The 13,495-nt window shown below is 55.0% G+C and overlaps 26 non-coding genes and 1 pseudogene across 26 annotated transcripts; all 27 read right to left on the bottom strand.

The window, feature by feature from the left end:
* Positions 1-289: 289 nt before the first annotated feature.
* Positions 290-408, bottom strand: LOC127903452 (5S ribosomal RNA). Its single transcript, XR_008056168.1, has one exon. It is a non-coding gene; the product is annotated as a 5S ribosomal RNA (ribosomal RNA).
* A 380-nt stretch (positions 409-788) lies between these two features.
* LOC127903467 (5S ribosomal RNA) lies at positions 789-907 on the bottom strand. The gene has a single exon (XR_008056183.1). It is a non-coding gene; the product is annotated as a 5S ribosomal RNA (ribosomal RNA).
* A 380-nt stretch (positions 908-1,287) lies between these two features.
* Positions 1,288-1,406, bottom strand: LOC127903520 (5S ribosomal RNA). The gene has a single exon (XR_008056236.1). It is a non-coding gene; the product is annotated as a 5S ribosomal RNA (ribosomal RNA).
* A 380-nt stretch (positions 1,407-1,786) lies between these two features.
* On the bottom strand, positions 1,787-1,905 carry LOC127903438 (5S ribosomal RNA). The gene has a single exon (XR_008056154.1). It is a non-coding gene; the product is annotated as a 5S ribosomal RNA (ribosomal RNA).
* Positions 1,906-2,285: 380 nt separating this feature from the next.
* LOC127903283 (5S ribosomal RNA) lies at positions 2,286-2,404 on the bottom strand. The gene has a single exon (XR_008056001.1). It is a non-coding gene; the product is annotated as a 5S ribosomal RNA (ribosomal RNA).
* Positions 2,405-2,784: 380 nt separating this feature from the next.
* LOC127903437 (5S ribosomal RNA) lies at positions 2,785-2,903 on the bottom strand. Its single transcript, XR_008056153.1, has one exon. It is a non-coding gene; the product is annotated as a 5S ribosomal RNA (ribosomal RNA).
* Positions 2,904-3,283: 380 nt separating this feature from the next.
* On the bottom strand, positions 3,284-3,402 carry LOC127903498 (5S ribosomal RNA). Its single transcript, XR_008056214.1, has one exon. It is a non-coding gene; the product is annotated as a 5S ribosomal RNA (ribosomal RNA).
* A 380-nt stretch (positions 3,403-3,782) lies between these two features.
* On the bottom strand, positions 3,783-3,901 carry LOC127903436 (5S ribosomal RNA). Its single transcript, XR_008056152.1, has one exon. It is a non-coding gene; the product is annotated as a 5S ribosomal RNA (ribosomal RNA).
* A 380-nt stretch (positions 3,902-4,281) lies between these two features.
* On the bottom strand, positions 4,282-4,400 carry LOC127903451 (5S ribosomal RNA). The gene has a single exon (XR_008056167.1). It is a non-coding gene; the product is annotated as a 5S ribosomal RNA (ribosomal RNA).
* Positions 4,401-4,780: 380 nt separating this feature from the next.
* Positions 4,781-4,899, bottom strand: LOC127903445 (5S ribosomal RNA). Its single transcript, XR_008056161.1, has one exon. It is a non-coding gene; the product is annotated as a 5S ribosomal RNA (ribosomal RNA).
* A 380-nt stretch (positions 4,900-5,279) lies between these two features.
* LOC127903434 (5S ribosomal RNA) lies at positions 5,280-5,398 on the bottom strand. The gene has a single exon (XR_008056150.1). It is a non-coding gene; the product is annotated as a 5S ribosomal RNA (ribosomal RNA).
* A 380-nt stretch (positions 5,399-5,778) lies between these two features.
* Positions 5,779-5,897, bottom strand: LOC127903433 (5S ribosomal RNA). Its single transcript, XR_008056149.1, has one exon. It is a non-coding gene; the product is annotated as a 5S ribosomal RNA (ribosomal RNA).
* A 380-nt stretch (positions 5,898-6,277) lies between these two features.
* LOC127903432 (5S ribosomal RNA) lies at positions 6,278-6,396 on the bottom strand. Its single transcript, XR_008056148.1, has one exon. It is a non-coding gene; the product is annotated as a 5S ribosomal RNA (ribosomal RNA).
* Positions 6,397-6,776: 380 nt separating this feature from the next.
* LOC127903431 (5S ribosomal RNA) lies at positions 6,777-6,895 on the bottom strand. Its single transcript, XR_008056147.1, has one exon. It is a non-coding gene; the product is annotated as a 5S ribosomal RNA (ribosomal RNA).
* Positions 6,896-7,275: 380 nt separating this feature from the next.
* Positions 7,276-7,394, bottom strand: LOC127903430 (5S ribosomal RNA). The gene has a single exon (XR_008056146.1). It is a non-coding gene; the product is annotated as a 5S ribosomal RNA (ribosomal RNA).
* Positions 7,395-7,774: 380 nt separating this feature from the next.
* LOC127903466 (5S ribosomal RNA) lies at positions 7,775-7,893 on the bottom strand. Its single transcript, XR_008056182.1, has one exon. It is a non-coding gene; the product is annotated as a 5S ribosomal RNA (ribosomal RNA).
* Positions 7,894-8,273: 380 nt separating this feature from the next.
* LOC127903571 (5S ribosomal RNA) lies at positions 8,274-8,384 on the bottom strand (annotated as a pseudogene).
* A 380-nt stretch (positions 8,385-8,764) lies between these two features.
* LOC127903429 (5S ribosomal RNA) lies at positions 8,765-8,883 on the bottom strand. The gene has a single exon (XR_008056145.1). It is a non-coding gene; the product is annotated as a 5S ribosomal RNA (ribosomal RNA).
* Positions 8,884-9,263: 380 nt separating this feature from the next.
* On the bottom strand, positions 9,264-9,382 carry LOC127903428 (5S ribosomal RNA). The gene has a single exon (XR_008056144.1). It is a non-coding gene; the product is annotated as a 5S ribosomal RNA (ribosomal RNA).
* Positions 9,383-9,763: 381 nt separating this feature from the next.
* LOC127903427 (5S ribosomal RNA) lies at positions 9,764-9,882 on the bottom strand. The gene has a single exon (XR_008056143.1). It is a non-coding gene; the product is annotated as a 5S ribosomal RNA (ribosomal RNA).
* A 380-nt stretch (positions 9,883-10,262) lies between these two features.
* LOC127903450 (5S ribosomal RNA) lies at positions 10,263-10,381 on the bottom strand. The gene has a single exon (XR_008056166.1). It is a non-coding gene; the product is annotated as a 5S ribosomal RNA (ribosomal RNA).
* A 380-nt stretch (positions 10,382-10,761) lies between these two features.
* Positions 10,762-10,880, bottom strand: LOC127903465 (5S ribosomal RNA). The gene has a single exon (XR_008056181.1). It is a non-coding gene; the product is annotated as a 5S ribosomal RNA (ribosomal RNA).
* A 380-nt stretch (positions 10,881-11,260) lies between these two features.
* On the bottom strand, positions 11,261-11,379 carry LOC127903426 (5S ribosomal RNA). Its single transcript, XR_008056142.1, has one exon. It is a non-coding gene; the product is annotated as a 5S ribosomal RNA (ribosomal RNA).
* A 382-nt stretch (positions 11,380-11,761) lies between these two features.
* On the bottom strand, positions 11,762-11,880 carry LOC127903425 (5S ribosomal RNA). The gene has a single exon (XR_008056141.1). It is a non-coding gene; the product is annotated as a 5S ribosomal RNA (ribosomal RNA).
* Positions 11,881-12,261: 381 nt separating this feature from the next.
* On the bottom strand, positions 12,262-12,380 carry LOC127903464 (5S ribosomal RNA). Its single transcript, XR_008056180.1, has one exon. It is a non-coding gene; the product is annotated as a 5S ribosomal RNA (ribosomal RNA).
* A 381-nt stretch (positions 12,381-12,761) lies between these two features.
* LOC127903423 (5S ribosomal RNA) lies at positions 12,762-12,880 on the bottom strand. Its single transcript, XR_008056139.1, has one exon. It is a non-coding gene; the product is annotated as a 5S ribosomal RNA (ribosomal RNA).
* A 380-nt stretch (positions 12,881-13,260) lies between these two features.
* LOC127903422 (5S ribosomal RNA) lies at positions 13,261-13,379 on the bottom strand. The gene has a single exon (XR_008056138.1). It is a non-coding gene; the product is annotated as a 5S ribosomal RNA (ribosomal RNA).
* Positions 13,380-13,495: the final 116 nt, after the last annotated feature.

Raw genomic sequence — 13,495 nt, 5'->3', positions numbered from 1 at the left:
CCCCGCTCCCCGGCGGGTCCGAGGTGCCCCGGAGACCCCGCGCCGGCGGTCGAAACCCGCTAACGCACGCAAAAGTGAAGGGGCCGGCCGCGAAAAGATGATTAACCGGCTGACGACGAGGGTCAAAAAAATTGTAATCTTAAAAATGTGTCAAAATACAAGAAAAATTCGAAATTAAGGGTCAAAAAACGCCCCCAAGCTCCTCCGGAACTTGACCACCCTATTTGTCTCCAAAAATTGAAGGGGTCGGCCGCGAAAAGATGATTAACCGGCTGAAAAGATAAAAAGAGGGGTGCAACACGAGGACTTCCCAAGAGGTCACCCATCTTAGTACTGCTCTCGCCCAAGCACGCTTCACTGCGGAGTTCTGATGGGATCCGGTGCATTAGTGCTGGTATGGTCGCACCCATCAGCATGTGCACTGCAAATCTACTTAACCCGTGCCCCCCTCGCCTGCCCCGACTCGGCCGCCGCACAATTCATCCCTCCGCGGCCCTTTCCCCGCTCCCCGGCGGGTCCGAGGTGCCCCGGAGACCCCGCGCCGGCGGTCGAAACCCGCTAACGCACGCAAAAGTGAAGGGGCCGGCCGCGAAAAGATGATTAACCGGCTGACGACGAGGGTCAAAAAAATTGTAATCTTAAAAATGTGTCAAAATACAAGAAAAATTCGAAATTAAGGGTCAAAAAACGCCCCCAAGCTCCTCCGGAACTTGACCACCCTATTTGTCTCCAAAAATTGAAGGGGTCGGCCGCGAAAAGATGATTAACCGGCTGAAAAGATAAAAAGAGGGGTGCAACACGAGGACTTCCCAAGAGGTCACCCATCTTAGTACTGCTCTCGCCCAAGCACGCTTGACTGCGGAGTTCTGATGGGATCCGGTGCATTAGTGCTGGTATGGTCGCACCCATCAGCATGTGCACTGCAAATCTACTTAACCCGTGCCCCCCTCGCCTGCCCCGACTCGGCCGCCGCACAATTCATCCCTCCGCGGCCCTTTCCCCGCTCCCCGGCGGGTCCGAGGTGCCTCGGAGACCCCGCGCCGGCGGTCGAAACCTGCTAACGCACGCAAAAGTGAAGGGGCCGGCCGCGAAAAGATGATTAACCGGCTGACGACGAGGGTCAAAAAAATTGTAATCTTAAAAATGTGTAAAAATACAAGAAAAATTCGAAATTAAGGGTCAAAAAACGCCCCCAAGCTCCTCCGGAACTTGACCACCCTATTTGTCTCCAAAAATTGAAGGGGTCGGCCGCGAAAAGATGATTAACCGGCTGAAAAGATAAAAAGACGGGTGCAACACGAGGACTTCCCAAGAGGTCACCCATCTTAGTACTGCTCTCGCCCAAGCACGCTTAACTGCGGAGTTCTGATGGGATCCGGTGCATTATTGCTGGTATGGTCGCACCCATCAGCATGTGCACTGCAAATCTACTTAACCCGTGCCCCCCTCGCCTGCCCCGACTCGGCCGCCGCACAATTCATCCCTCCGCGGCCCTTTCCCCGCTCCCCGGCGGGTCCGAGGTGCCCCGGAGACCCCGCGCCGGCGGTCGAAACCCGCTAACGCACGCAAAAGTGAAGGGGCCGGCCGCGAAAAGATGATTAACCGGCTGACGACGAGGGTCAAAAAAATTGTAATCTTAAAAATGTGTCAAAATACAAGAAAAATTCGAAATTAAGGGTCAAAAAACGCCCCCAAGCTCCTCCGGAACTTGACCACCCTATTTGTCTCCAAAAATTGAAGGGGTCGGCCGCGAAAAGATGATTAACCGGCTGAAAAGATAAAAAGAGGGGTGCAACACGAGGACTTCCCAAGAGGTCACCCATCTTAGTACTGCTCTCGCCCAAGCACGCTTAACTGCGGAGTTCTGATGGGATCCGGTGCATTAGTGCTGGTATGGTCGCACCCATCAGCATGTGCACTGCAAATCTACTTAACCCGTGCCCCCCTCGCCTGCCCCGACTCGGCCGCCGCACAATTCATCCCTCCGCGGCCCTTTCCCCGCTCCCCGGCGGGTCCGAGGTGCCCCGGAGACCCCGCGCCGGCGGTCGAAACCCGCTAACGCACGCAAAAGTGAAGGGGCCGGCCGCGAAAAGATGATTAACCGGCTGACGACGAGGGTCAAAAAAATTGTAATCTTAAAAATGTGTCAAAATACAAGAAAAATTCGAAATTAAGGGTCAAAAAACGCCCCCAAGCTCCTCCGGAACTTGACCACCCTATTTGTCTCCAACAATTGAAGGGGTCGGCCGCGAAAAGATGATTAACCGGCTGAAAAGATAAAAAGAGGGGTGCAACACGAGGACTTCCCAAGAGGTCACCCATCTTAGTACTGCTCTCGCCCAAGCACGCTTAACTGCGGAGTTCTGATGGGATCCGGTGCTTTAGTGCTGGTATGGTCGCACCCATCAGCATGTGCACTGCAAATCTACTTAACCCGTGCCCCCCTCGCCTGCCCCGACTCGGCCGCCGCACAATTCATCCCTCCGCGGCCCTTTCCCCGCTCCCCGGCGGGTCCGAGGTGCCCCGGAGACCCCGCGCCGGCGGTCGAAACCCGCTAACGCACGCAAAAGTGAAGGGGCCGGCCGCGAAAAGATGATTAACCGGCTGACGACGAGGGTCAAAAAAATTGTAATCTTAAAAATGTGTCAAAATACAAGAAAAATTCGAAATTAAGGGTCAAAAAACGCCCCCAAGCTCCTCCGGAACTTGACCACCCTATTTGTCTCCAAAAATTGAAGGGGTCGGCCGCGAAAAGATGATTAACCGGCTGAAAAGATAAAAAGAGGGGTGCAACACGAGGACTTCCCAAGAGGTCACCCATCTTAGTACTGCTCTCGCCCAAGCACGCTTAACTGCGGAGTTCTGATGGGATCCGGTGCATTAGTGCTGGTATGGTCGCACCCATCAGCATGTGCACTGCAAATCTACTTAACCCGTGCCCCCCTCGCCTGCCCCGACTCGGCCGCCGCACAATTCATCCCTCCGCGGCCCTTTCCCCGCTCCCCGGCGGGTCCGAGGTGCCCCGGAGACCCCGCGCCGGCGGTCGAAACCCGCTAACGCACGCAAAAGTGAAGGGGCCGGCCGCGAAAAGATGATTAACCGGCTGACGACGAGGGTCAAAAAAATTGTAATCTTAAAAATGTGTCAAAATACAAGAAAAATTCGAAATTAAGGGTCAAAAAACGCCCCCAAGCTCCTCCGGAACTTGACCACCCTATTTGTCTCCAAAAATTGAAGGGGTCGGCCGCGAAAAGATGATTAACCGGCTGAAAAGATAAAAAGAGGGGTGCAACACGAGGACTTCCCAAGAGGTCACCCATCTTAGTACTGCTCTCGCCCAAGCACGCTTAACTGTGGAGTTCTGATGGGATCCGGTGCATTAGTGCTGGTATGGTCGCACCCATCAGCATGTGCACTGCAAATCTACTTAACCCGTGCCCCCCTCGCCTGCCCCGACTCGGCCGCCGCACAATTCATCCCTCCGCGGCCCTTTCCCCGCTCCCCGGCGGGTCCGAGGTGCCCCGGAGACCCCGCGCCGGCGGTCGAAACCCGCTAACGCACGCAAAAGTGAAGGGGCCGGCCGCGAAAAGATGATTAACCGGCTGACGACGAGGGTCAAAAAAATTGTAATCTTAAAAATGTGTCAAAATACAAGAAAAATTCGAAATTAAGGGTCAAAAAACGCCCCCAAGCTCCTCCGGAACTTGACCACCCTATTTGTCTCCAAAAATTGAAGGGGTCGGCCGCGAAAAGATGATTAACCGGCTGAAAAGATAAAAAGAGGGGTGCAACACGAGGACTTCCCAAGAGGTCACCCATCTTAGTACTGCTCTCGCCCAAGCACGCTTAACTGCGGAGTTCTGATGGGATCCGGTGCATTAGTGCTGGTATGGTCGCACCCATCAGCATGTGCACTGCAAATCTACTTAACCCGTGCCCCCCTCGCCTGCCCCGACTCGGCCGCCGCACAATTCATCCCTCCGCGGCCCTTTCCCCGCTCCCCGGCGGGTCCGAGGTGCCCCGGAGACCCCGCGCCGGCGGTCGAAACCCGCTAACGCACGCAAAAGTGAAGGGGCCGGCCGCGAAAAGATGATTAACCGGCTGACGACGAGGGTCAAAAAAATTGTAATCTTAAAAATGTGTCAAAATACAAGAAAAATTCGAAATTAAGGGTCAAAAAACGCCCCCAAGCTCCTCCGGAACTTGACCACCCTATTTGTCTCCAAAAATTGAAGGGGTCGGCCGCGAAAAGATGATTAACCGGCTGAAAAGATAAAAAGAGGGGTGCAACACGAGGACTTCCCAAGAGGTCACCCATCTTAGTACTGCTCTCGCCCAAGCACGCTTCACTGCGGAGTTCTGATGGGATCCGGTGCATTAGTGCTGGTATGGTCGCACCCATCAGCATGTGCACTGCAAATCTACTTAACCCGTGCCCCCCTCGCCTGCCCCGACTCGGCCGCCGCACAATTCATCCCTCCGCGGCCCTTTCCCCGCTCCCCGGCGGGTCCGAGGTGCCCCGGAGACCCCGCGCCGGCGGTCGAAACCCGCTAACGCACGCAAAAGTGAAGGGGCCGGCCGCGAAAAGATGATTAACCGGCTGACGACGAGGGTCAAAAAAATTGTAATCTTAAAAATGTGTCAAAATACAAGAAAAATTCGAAATTAAGGGTCAAAAAACGCCCCCAAGCTCCTCCGGAACTTGACCACCCTATTTGTCTCCAAAAATTGAAGGGGTCGGCCGCGAAAAGATGATTAACCGGCTGAAAAGATAAAAAGACGGGTGCAACACGAGGACTTCCCAAGAGGTCACCCATCTTAGTACTGCTCTCGCCCAAGCACGCTTAACTGCGGAGTTCTGATGGGATCCGGTGCATTAGTGCTGGTATGGTCGCACCCATCAGCATGTGCACTGCAAATCTACTTAACCCGTGCCCCCCTCGCCTGCCCCGACTCGGCCGCCGCACAATTCATCCCTCCGCGGCCCTTTCCCCGCTCCCCGGCGGGTCCGAGGTGCCCCGGAGACCCCGCGCCGGCGGTCGAAACCCGCTAACGCACGCAAAAGTGAAGGGGCCGGCCGCGAAAAGATGATTAACCGGCTGACGACGAGGGTCAAAAAAATTGTAATCTTAAAAATGTGTCAAAATACAAGAAAAATTCGAAATTAAGGGTAAAAAAACGCCCCCAAGCTCCTCCGGAACTTGACCACCCTATTTGTCTCCAAAAATTGAAGGGGTCGGCCGCGAAAAGATGATTAACCGGCTGAAAAGATAAAAAGAGGGGTGCAACACGAGGACTTCCCAAGAGGTCACCCATCTTAGTACTGCTCTCGCCCAAGCACGCTTAACTGCGGAGTTCTGATGGGATCCGGTGCATTAGTGCTGGTATGGTCGCACCCATCAGTATGTGCACTGCAAATCTACTTAACCCGTGCCCCCCTCGCCTGCCCCGACTCGGCCGCCGCACAATTCATCCCTCCGCGGCCCTTTCCCCGCTCCCCGGCGGGTCCGAGGTGCCCCGGAGACCCCGCGCCGGCGGTCGAAACCCGCTAACGCACGCAAAAGTGAAGGGGCCGGCCGCGAAAAGATGATTAACCGGCTGACGACGAGGGTCAAAAAAATTGTAATCTTAAAAATGTGTCAAAATACAAGAAAAATTCGAAATTAAGGGTCAAAAAACGCCCCCAAGCTCCTCCGGAACTTGACCACCCTATTTGTCTCCAAAAATTGAAGGGGTCGGCCGCGAAAAGATGATTAACCGGCTGAAAAGATAAAAAGAGGGGTGCAACACGAGGACTTCCCAAGAGGTCACCCATCTTAGTACTGCTCTCGCCCAAGCACGCTTAACTGCGGAGTTCTGATGGGATCCGGTGCATTAGTGCTGGTATGGTCGCACCCATCAGCATGTGCACTGCAAATCTACTTAACCCGTGCCCCCCTCGCCTGCCCCGACTCGGCCGCCGCACAATTCATCCCTCCGCGGCCCTTTCCCCGCTCCCCGGCGGGTCCGAGGTGCCCCGGAGACCCCGCGCCGGCGGTCGAAACCCGCTAACGCACGCAAAAGTGAAGGGGCCGGCCGCGAAAAGATGATTAACCGGCTGACGACGAGGGTCAAAAAAATTGTAATCTTAAAAATGTGTCAAAATACAAGAAAAATTCGAAATTAAGGGTCAAAAAACGCCCCCAAGCTCCTCCGGAACTTGACCACCCTATTTGTCTCCAAAAATTGAAGGGGTCGGCCGCGAAAAGATGATTAACCGGCTGAAAAGATAAAAAGAGGGGTGCAACACGAGGACTTCCCAAGAGGTCACCCATCTTAGTACTGCTCTCGCCCAAGCACGCTTAACTGCGGAGTTCTGATGGGATCCGGTGCATTAGTGCTGGTATGGTCGCACCCATCAGCATGTGCACTGCAAATCTACTTAACCCGTGCCCCCCTCGCCTGCCCCGACTCGGCCGCCGCACAATTCATCCCTCCGCGGCCCTTTCCCCGCTCCCCGGCGGGTCCGAGGTGCCCCGGAGACCCCGCGCCGGCGGTCGAAACCCGCTAACGCACGCAAAAGTGAAGGGGCCGGCCGCGAAAAGATGATTAACCGGCTGACGACGAGGGTCAAAAAAATTGTAATCTTAAAAATGTGTCAAAATACAAGAAAAATTCGAAATTAAGGGTCAAAAAACGCCCCCAAGCTCCTCCGGAACTTGACCACCCTATTTGTCTCCAAAAATTGAAGGGGTCGGCCGCGAAAAGATGATTAACCGGCTGAAAAGATAAAAAGAGGGGTGCAACACGAGGACTTCCCAAGAGGTCACCCATCTTAGTACTGCTCTCGCCCAAGCACGCTTAACTGCGGAGTTCTGATGGGATCCGGTGCATTAGTGCTGGTATGGTCGCACCCATCAGCATGTGCACTGCAAATCTACTTAACCCGTGCCCCCCTCGCCTGCCCCGACTCGGCCGCCGCACAATTCATCCCTCCGCGGCCCTTTCCCCGCTCCCCGGCGGGTCCGAGGTGCCCCGGAGACCCCGCGCCGGCGGTCGAAACCCGCTAACGCACGCAAAAGTGAAGGGGCCGGCCGCGAAAAGATGATTAACCGGCTGACGACGAGGGTCAAAAAAATTGTAATCTTAAAAATGTGTCAAAATACAAGAAAAATTCGAAATTAAGGGTCAAAAAACGCCCCCAAGCTCCTCCGGAACTTGACCACCCTATTTGTCTCCAAAAATTGAAGGGGTCGGCCGCGAAAAGATGATTAACCGGCTGAAAAGATAAAAAGAGGGGTGCAACACGAGGACTTCCCAAGAGGTCACCCATCTTAGTACTGCTCTCGCCCAAGCACGCTTAACTGCGGAGTTCTGATGGGATCCGGTGCATTAGTGCTGGTATGGTCGCACCCATCAGCATGTGCACTGCAAATCTACTTAACCCGTGCCCCCCTCGCCTGCCCCGACTCGGCCGCCGCACAATTCATCCCTCCGCGGCCCTTTCCCCGCTCCCCGGCGGGTCCGAGGTGCCCCGGAGACCCCGCGCCGGCGGTCGAAACCCGCTAACGCACGCAAAAGTGAAGGGGCCGGCCGCGAAAAGATGATTAACCGGCTGACGACGAGGGTCAAAAAAATTGTAATCTTAAAAATGTGTCAAAATACAAGAAAAATTCGAAATTAAGGGTCAAAAAACGCCCCCAAGCTCCTCCGGAACTTGACCACCCTATTTGTCTCCAAAAATTGAAGGGGTCGGCCGCGAAAAGATGATTAACCGGCTGAAAAGATAAAAAGAGGGGTGCAACACGAGGACTTCCCAAGAGGTCACCCATCTTAGTACTGCTCTCGCCCAAGCACGCTTGACTGCGGAGTTCTGATGGGATCCGGTGCATTAGTGCTGGTATGGTCGCACCCATCAGCATGTGCACTGCAAATCTACTTAACCCGTGCCCCCCTCGCCTGCCCCGACTCGGCCGCCGCACAATTCATCCCTCCGCGGCCCTTTCCCCGCTCCCCGGCGGGTCCGAGGTGCCCCGGAGACCCCGCGCCGGCGGTCGAAACCCGCTAACGCACGCAAAAGTGAAGGGGCCGGCCGCGAAAAGATGATTAACCGGATGACGACGAGGGTCAAAAAAATTGTAATCTTAAAAATGTGTCAAAATACAAGAAAAATTCGAAATTAAGGGTCAAAAAACGCCCCCAAGCTGCTCCGGAACTTGACCACCCTATTTGTCTCCAAAAATTGAAGGGGTCGGCCGCGAAAAGATGATTAACCGGCTGAAAAGATAAAAAGAGGGGTGCAACACGAGGACTTCCCAAGAGGTCACCCATCTTAGTACTGCTCTCGCCCAAGCACGCTTAACTGCGGAGTTCTGATGGATCCGGGCTTATGGTTGGTCGCACCCATCAGCATGTGCACTGCAAGTCTACTTAACCCGTGCCCCCCTCGCCTGCCCCGACTCGGCCGCCGCACAATTCATCCCTCCGCGGCCCTTTCCCCGCTCCCCGGCGGGTCCGAGGTGCCCCGGAGACCCCGCGCCGGCGGTCGAAACCCGCTAACGCACGCAAAAGTGAAGGGGCCGGCCGCGAAAAGATGATTAACCGGCTGACGACGAGGGTCAAAAAAATTGTAATCTTAAAAATGTGTCAAAATACAAGAAAAATTCGAAATTAAGGGTCAAAAAACGCCCCCAAGCTCCTCCGGAACTTGACCACCCTATTTGTCTCCAAAAATTGAAGGGGTCGGCCGCGAAAAGATGATTAACCGGCTGAAAAGATAAAAAGAGGGGTGCAACACGAGGACTTCCCAAGAGGTCACCCATCTTAGTACTGCTCTCGCCCAAGCACGCTTAACTGCGGAGTTCTGATGGGATCCGGTGCATTAGTGCTGGTATGGTCGCACCCATCAGCATGTGCACTGCAAATCTACTTAACCCGTGCCCCCCTCGCCTGCCCCGACTCGGCCGCCGCACAATTCATCCCTCCGCGGCCCTTTCCCCGCTCCCCGGCGGGTCCGAGGTGCCCCGGAGACCCCGCGCCGGCGGTCGAAACCCGCTAACGCACGCAAAAGTGAAGGGGCCGGCCGCGAAAAGATGATTAACCGGCTGACGACGAGGGTCAAAAAAATTGTAATCTTAAAAATGTGTCAAAATACAAGAAAAATTCGAAATTAAGGGTCAAAAAACGCCCCCAAGCTCCTCCGGAACTTGACCACCCTATTTGTCTCCAAAAATTGAAGGGGTCGGCCGCGAAAAGATGATTAACCGGCTGAAAAGATAAAAAGAGGGGTGCAACACGAGGACTTCCCAAGAGGTCACCCATCTTAGTACTGCTCTCGCCCAAGCACGCTTAACTGCGGAGTTCTGATGGGATCCGGTGCATTAGTGCTGGTATGGTCGCACCCATCAGCATGTGCACTGCAAATCTACTTAACCCGTGCCCCCCCTCGCCTGCCCCGACTCGGCCGCCGCACAATTCATCCCTCCGCGGCCCTTTCCCCGCTCCCCGGCGGGTCCGAGGTGCCCCGGAGACCCCGCGCCGGCGGTCGAAACCCGCTAACGCACGCAAAAGTGAAGGGGCCGGCCGCGAAAAGATGATTAACCGGCTGACGACGAGGGTCAAAAAAATTGTAATCTTAAAAATGTGTCAAAATACAAGAAAAATTCGAAATTAAGGGTCAAAAAACGCCCCCAAGCTCCTCCGGAACTTGACCACCCTATTTGTCTCCAAAAATTGAAGGGGTCGGCCGCGAAAAGATGATTAACCGGCTGAAAAGATAAAAAGAGGGGTGCAACACGAGGACTTCCCAAGAGGTCACCCATCTTAGTACTGCTCTCGCCCAAGCACGCTTAACTGCGGAGTTCTGATGGGATCCGGTGCATTAGTGCTGGTATGGTCGCACCCATCAGCATGTGCACTGCAAATCTACTTAACCCGTGCCCCCCTCGCCTGCCCCGACTCGGCCGCCGCACAATTCATCCCTCCGCGGCCCTTTCCCCGCTCCCCGGCGGGTCCGAGGTGCCCCGGAGACCCCGCGCCGGCGGTCGAAACCCGCTAACGCACGCAAAAGTGAAGGGGCCGGCCGCGAAAAGATGATTAACCGGCTGACGACGAGGGTCAAAAAAATTGTAATCTTAAAAATGTGTCAAAATACAAGAAAAATTCGAAATTAAGGGTCAAAAAACGCCCCCAAGCTCCTCCGGAACTTGACCACCCTATTTGTCTCCAAAAATTGAAGGGGTCGGCCGCGAAAAGATGATTAACCGGCTGAAAAGATAAAAAGAGGGGTGCAACACGAGGACTTCCCAAGAGGTCACCCATCTTAGTACTGCTCTCGCCCAAGCACGCTTCACTGCGGAGTTCTGATGGGATCCGGTGCATTAGTGCTGGTATGGTCGCACCCATCAGCATGTGCACTGCAAATCTACTTAACCCGTGCCCCCCTCGCCTGCCCCGACTCGGCCGCCGCACAATTCATCCCTCCGCGGCCCTTTCCCCGCTCCCCGGCGGGTCCGAGGTGCCCCGGAGACCCCGCGCCGGCGGTCGAAACCCGCTAACGCACGCAAAAGTGAAGGGGCCGGCCGCGAAAAGATGATTAACCGGATGACGACGAGGGTCAAAAAAATTGTAATCTTAAAAATGTGTCACAATACAAGAAAAATTCGAAATTAAGGGTCAAAAAACGCCCCCAAGCTCCTCCGGAACTTGACCACCCTATTTGTCTCCAAAAATTGAAGGGGTCGGCCGCGAAAAGTTGATTAACCGGCTGAAAAGATAAAAAGAGGGGTGCAACACGAGGACTTCCCAAGAGGTCACCCATCTTAGTACTGCTCTCGCCCAAGCACGCTTGACTGCGGAGTTCTGATGGGATCCGGTGCATTAGTGCTGGTATGGTCGCACCCACCAGCATGTGCACTGCAAATCTACTTAACCCGTGCCCCCCTCGCCTGCCCCGACTCGGCCGCCGCACAAGTCATCCCTCCGCGGCCCTTTCCCCGCTCCCCGGCGGGTCCGAGGTGCCCCGGAGACCCCGCGCCGGCGGTCGAAACCCGCTAACGCACGCAAAAGTGAAGGGGCCGGCCGCGAAAAGATGATTAACCGGCTGACGACGAGGGTCAAAAAAATTGTAATCTTAAAAATGTGTCAAAATACAAGAAAAATTCGAAATTAAGGGTCAAAAAACGCCCCCAAGCTCCTCCGGAACTTGACCACCCTATTTGTCTCCAAAAATTGAAGGGGTCGGCCGCGAAAAGATGATTAACCGGCTGAAAAGATAAAAAGAGGGGTGCAACACGAGGACTTCCCAAGAGGTCACCCATCTTAGTACTGCTCTCGCCCAAGCACGCTTAACTGCGGAGTTCTGATGGGATCCGGTGCATTAGTGCTGGTATGGTCGCACCCATCAGCATGTGCACTGCAAATCTACTTAACCCGTGCCCCCCTCGCCTGCCCCGGCCTCGGCCGCCGCACAATTCCTCCCTCCGCGGCCCTTTCCCCGCTCCCCGGCGGGTCCGAGGTGCCCCGGAGACCCCGCGCCGGCGGTCGAAACCCGCTAACGCACGCAAAAGAGAAGGGGCCGGCCGCGAAAAGATGATTAACCCGGCTGACGACGAGGGTCAAAAAAATTGTAATCTTAAAAATGTGTCAAAATACAAGAAAAATTCGAAATTAAGGGTCAAAAAACGCCCCCAAGCTCCTCCGGAACTTGACCACCCTATTTGTCTCCAAAAATTGAAGGGGTCGGCCGCGAAAAGATGATTAACCGGCTGAAAAGATAAAAAGAGGGGTGCAACACGAGGACTTCCCAAGAGGTCACCCATCTTAGTACTGCTCTCGCCCAAGCACGCTTAACTGCGGAGTTCTGATGGGATCCGGTGCATTAGTGCTGGTATGGTCGCACCCACCAGCATGTGCACTGCAAATCTACTTAACCCGTGCCCCCCTCGCCTGCCCCGACTCGGCCGCCGCACAATTCATCCCTCCGCGGCCCTTTCCCCGCTCCCCGGCGGGTCCGAGGTGCCCCGGAGACCCCGCGCCGGCGGTCGAAAACCCGCTAACGCACGCAAAAGTGAAGGGGCCGGCCGCGAAAAGATGATTAACCGGCTGACGACGAGGGTCAAAAAAATTGTAATCTTAAAAATGTGTCAAAATACAAGAAAAATTCGAAATTAAGGGTCAAAAAACGCCCCCAAGCTCCTCCGGAACTTGACCACCCTATTTGTCTCCAAAAATTGAAGGGGTCGGCCGCGAAAAGATGATTAACCGGCTGAAAAGATAAAAAGAGGGGTGCAACACGAGGACTTCCCAAGAGGTCACCCATCTTAGTACTGCTCTCGCCCAAGCACGCTTGACTGCGGAGTTCTGATGGGATCCGGTGCATTAGTGCTGGTATGGTCGCACCCATCAGCATGTGCACTGCAAATCTACTTAACCCGTGCCCCCCTCGCCTGCCCCGACTCGGCCGCCGCACAATTCATCCCTCCGCGGCCCTTTCCCCGCTCCCCGGCGGGTCCGAGGTGCCCCGGAGACCCTGCGCCGGCGGTCGAAAACCCGCTAACGCACGCAAAAGTGAAGGGGCCGGCCGCGAAAAGATGATTAACCGGCTGACGACGAGGGTCAAAAAAATTGTAATCTTAAAAATGTGTCAAAATACAAGAAAAATTCGAAATTAAGGGTCAAAAAACGCCCCCAAGCTCCTCCGGAACTTGACCACCCTATTTGTCTCCAAAAATTGAAGGGGTCGGCCGCGAAAAGATGATTAACCGGCTGAAAAGATAAAAAGAGGGGTGCAACACGAGGACTTCCCAAGAGGTCACCCATCTTAGTACTGCTCTCGCCCAAGCACGCTTAACTGCGGAGTTCTGATGGGATCCGGTGCATTAGTGCTGGTATGGTCGCACCCATCAGCATGTGCACTGCAAATCTACTTAACCCGTGCCCCCCTCGCCTGCCCCGACTCGGCCGCCGCACAATTCATCCCTCCGCGGCCCTTTCCCCGCTCCCCGGCGGGTCCGAGGTGCCCCGGAGACCCCGCGCCGGCGGTCGAAACCCGCTAACGCACGCAAAAGTGAAGGGGCCGGCCGCGAAAAGATGATTAACCGGCTGACGACGAGGGTCAAAAAAATTGTAATCTTAAAAATGTGTCAAAATACAAGAAAAATTCGAAATTAAGGGTCAAAAAACGCCCCCAAGCTCCTCCGGAACTTGACCACCCTATTTGTCTCCAAAAATTGAAGGGGTCGGCCGCGAAAAGTTGATTAACCGGCTGAAAAGATAAAAAGAGGGGTGCAACACGAGGACTTCCCAAGAGGTCACCCATCTTAGTACTGCTCTCGCCCAAGCACGCTTAACTGCGGAGTTCTGATGGGATCCGGTGCATTAGTGCTGGTATGGTCGCACCCATCAGCATGTGCACTGCAAATCTACTTAACCCGTGCCCCCCTCGCCTGCCCCGACTCGGCCGCCGCACAATTCATCCCTCCGCGGCCCTTTCCCCCCTCCCCGGCGGGCCCGAGGT

This window comes from Citrus sinensis, chromosome 6 (genome assembly GCF_022201045.2).
Source record: "Citrus sinensis cultivar Valencia sweet orange chromosome 6, DVS_A1.0, whole genome shotgun sequence".
Classification (NCBI taxonomy): Eukaryota; Viridiplantae; Streptophyta; class Magnoliopsida; order Sapindales; family Rutaceae; genus Citrus; species Citrus sinensis.
Note: the sequence above shows the minus strand (reverse complement) of the source record. Positions and strands in the feature narration are given on the sequence as shown.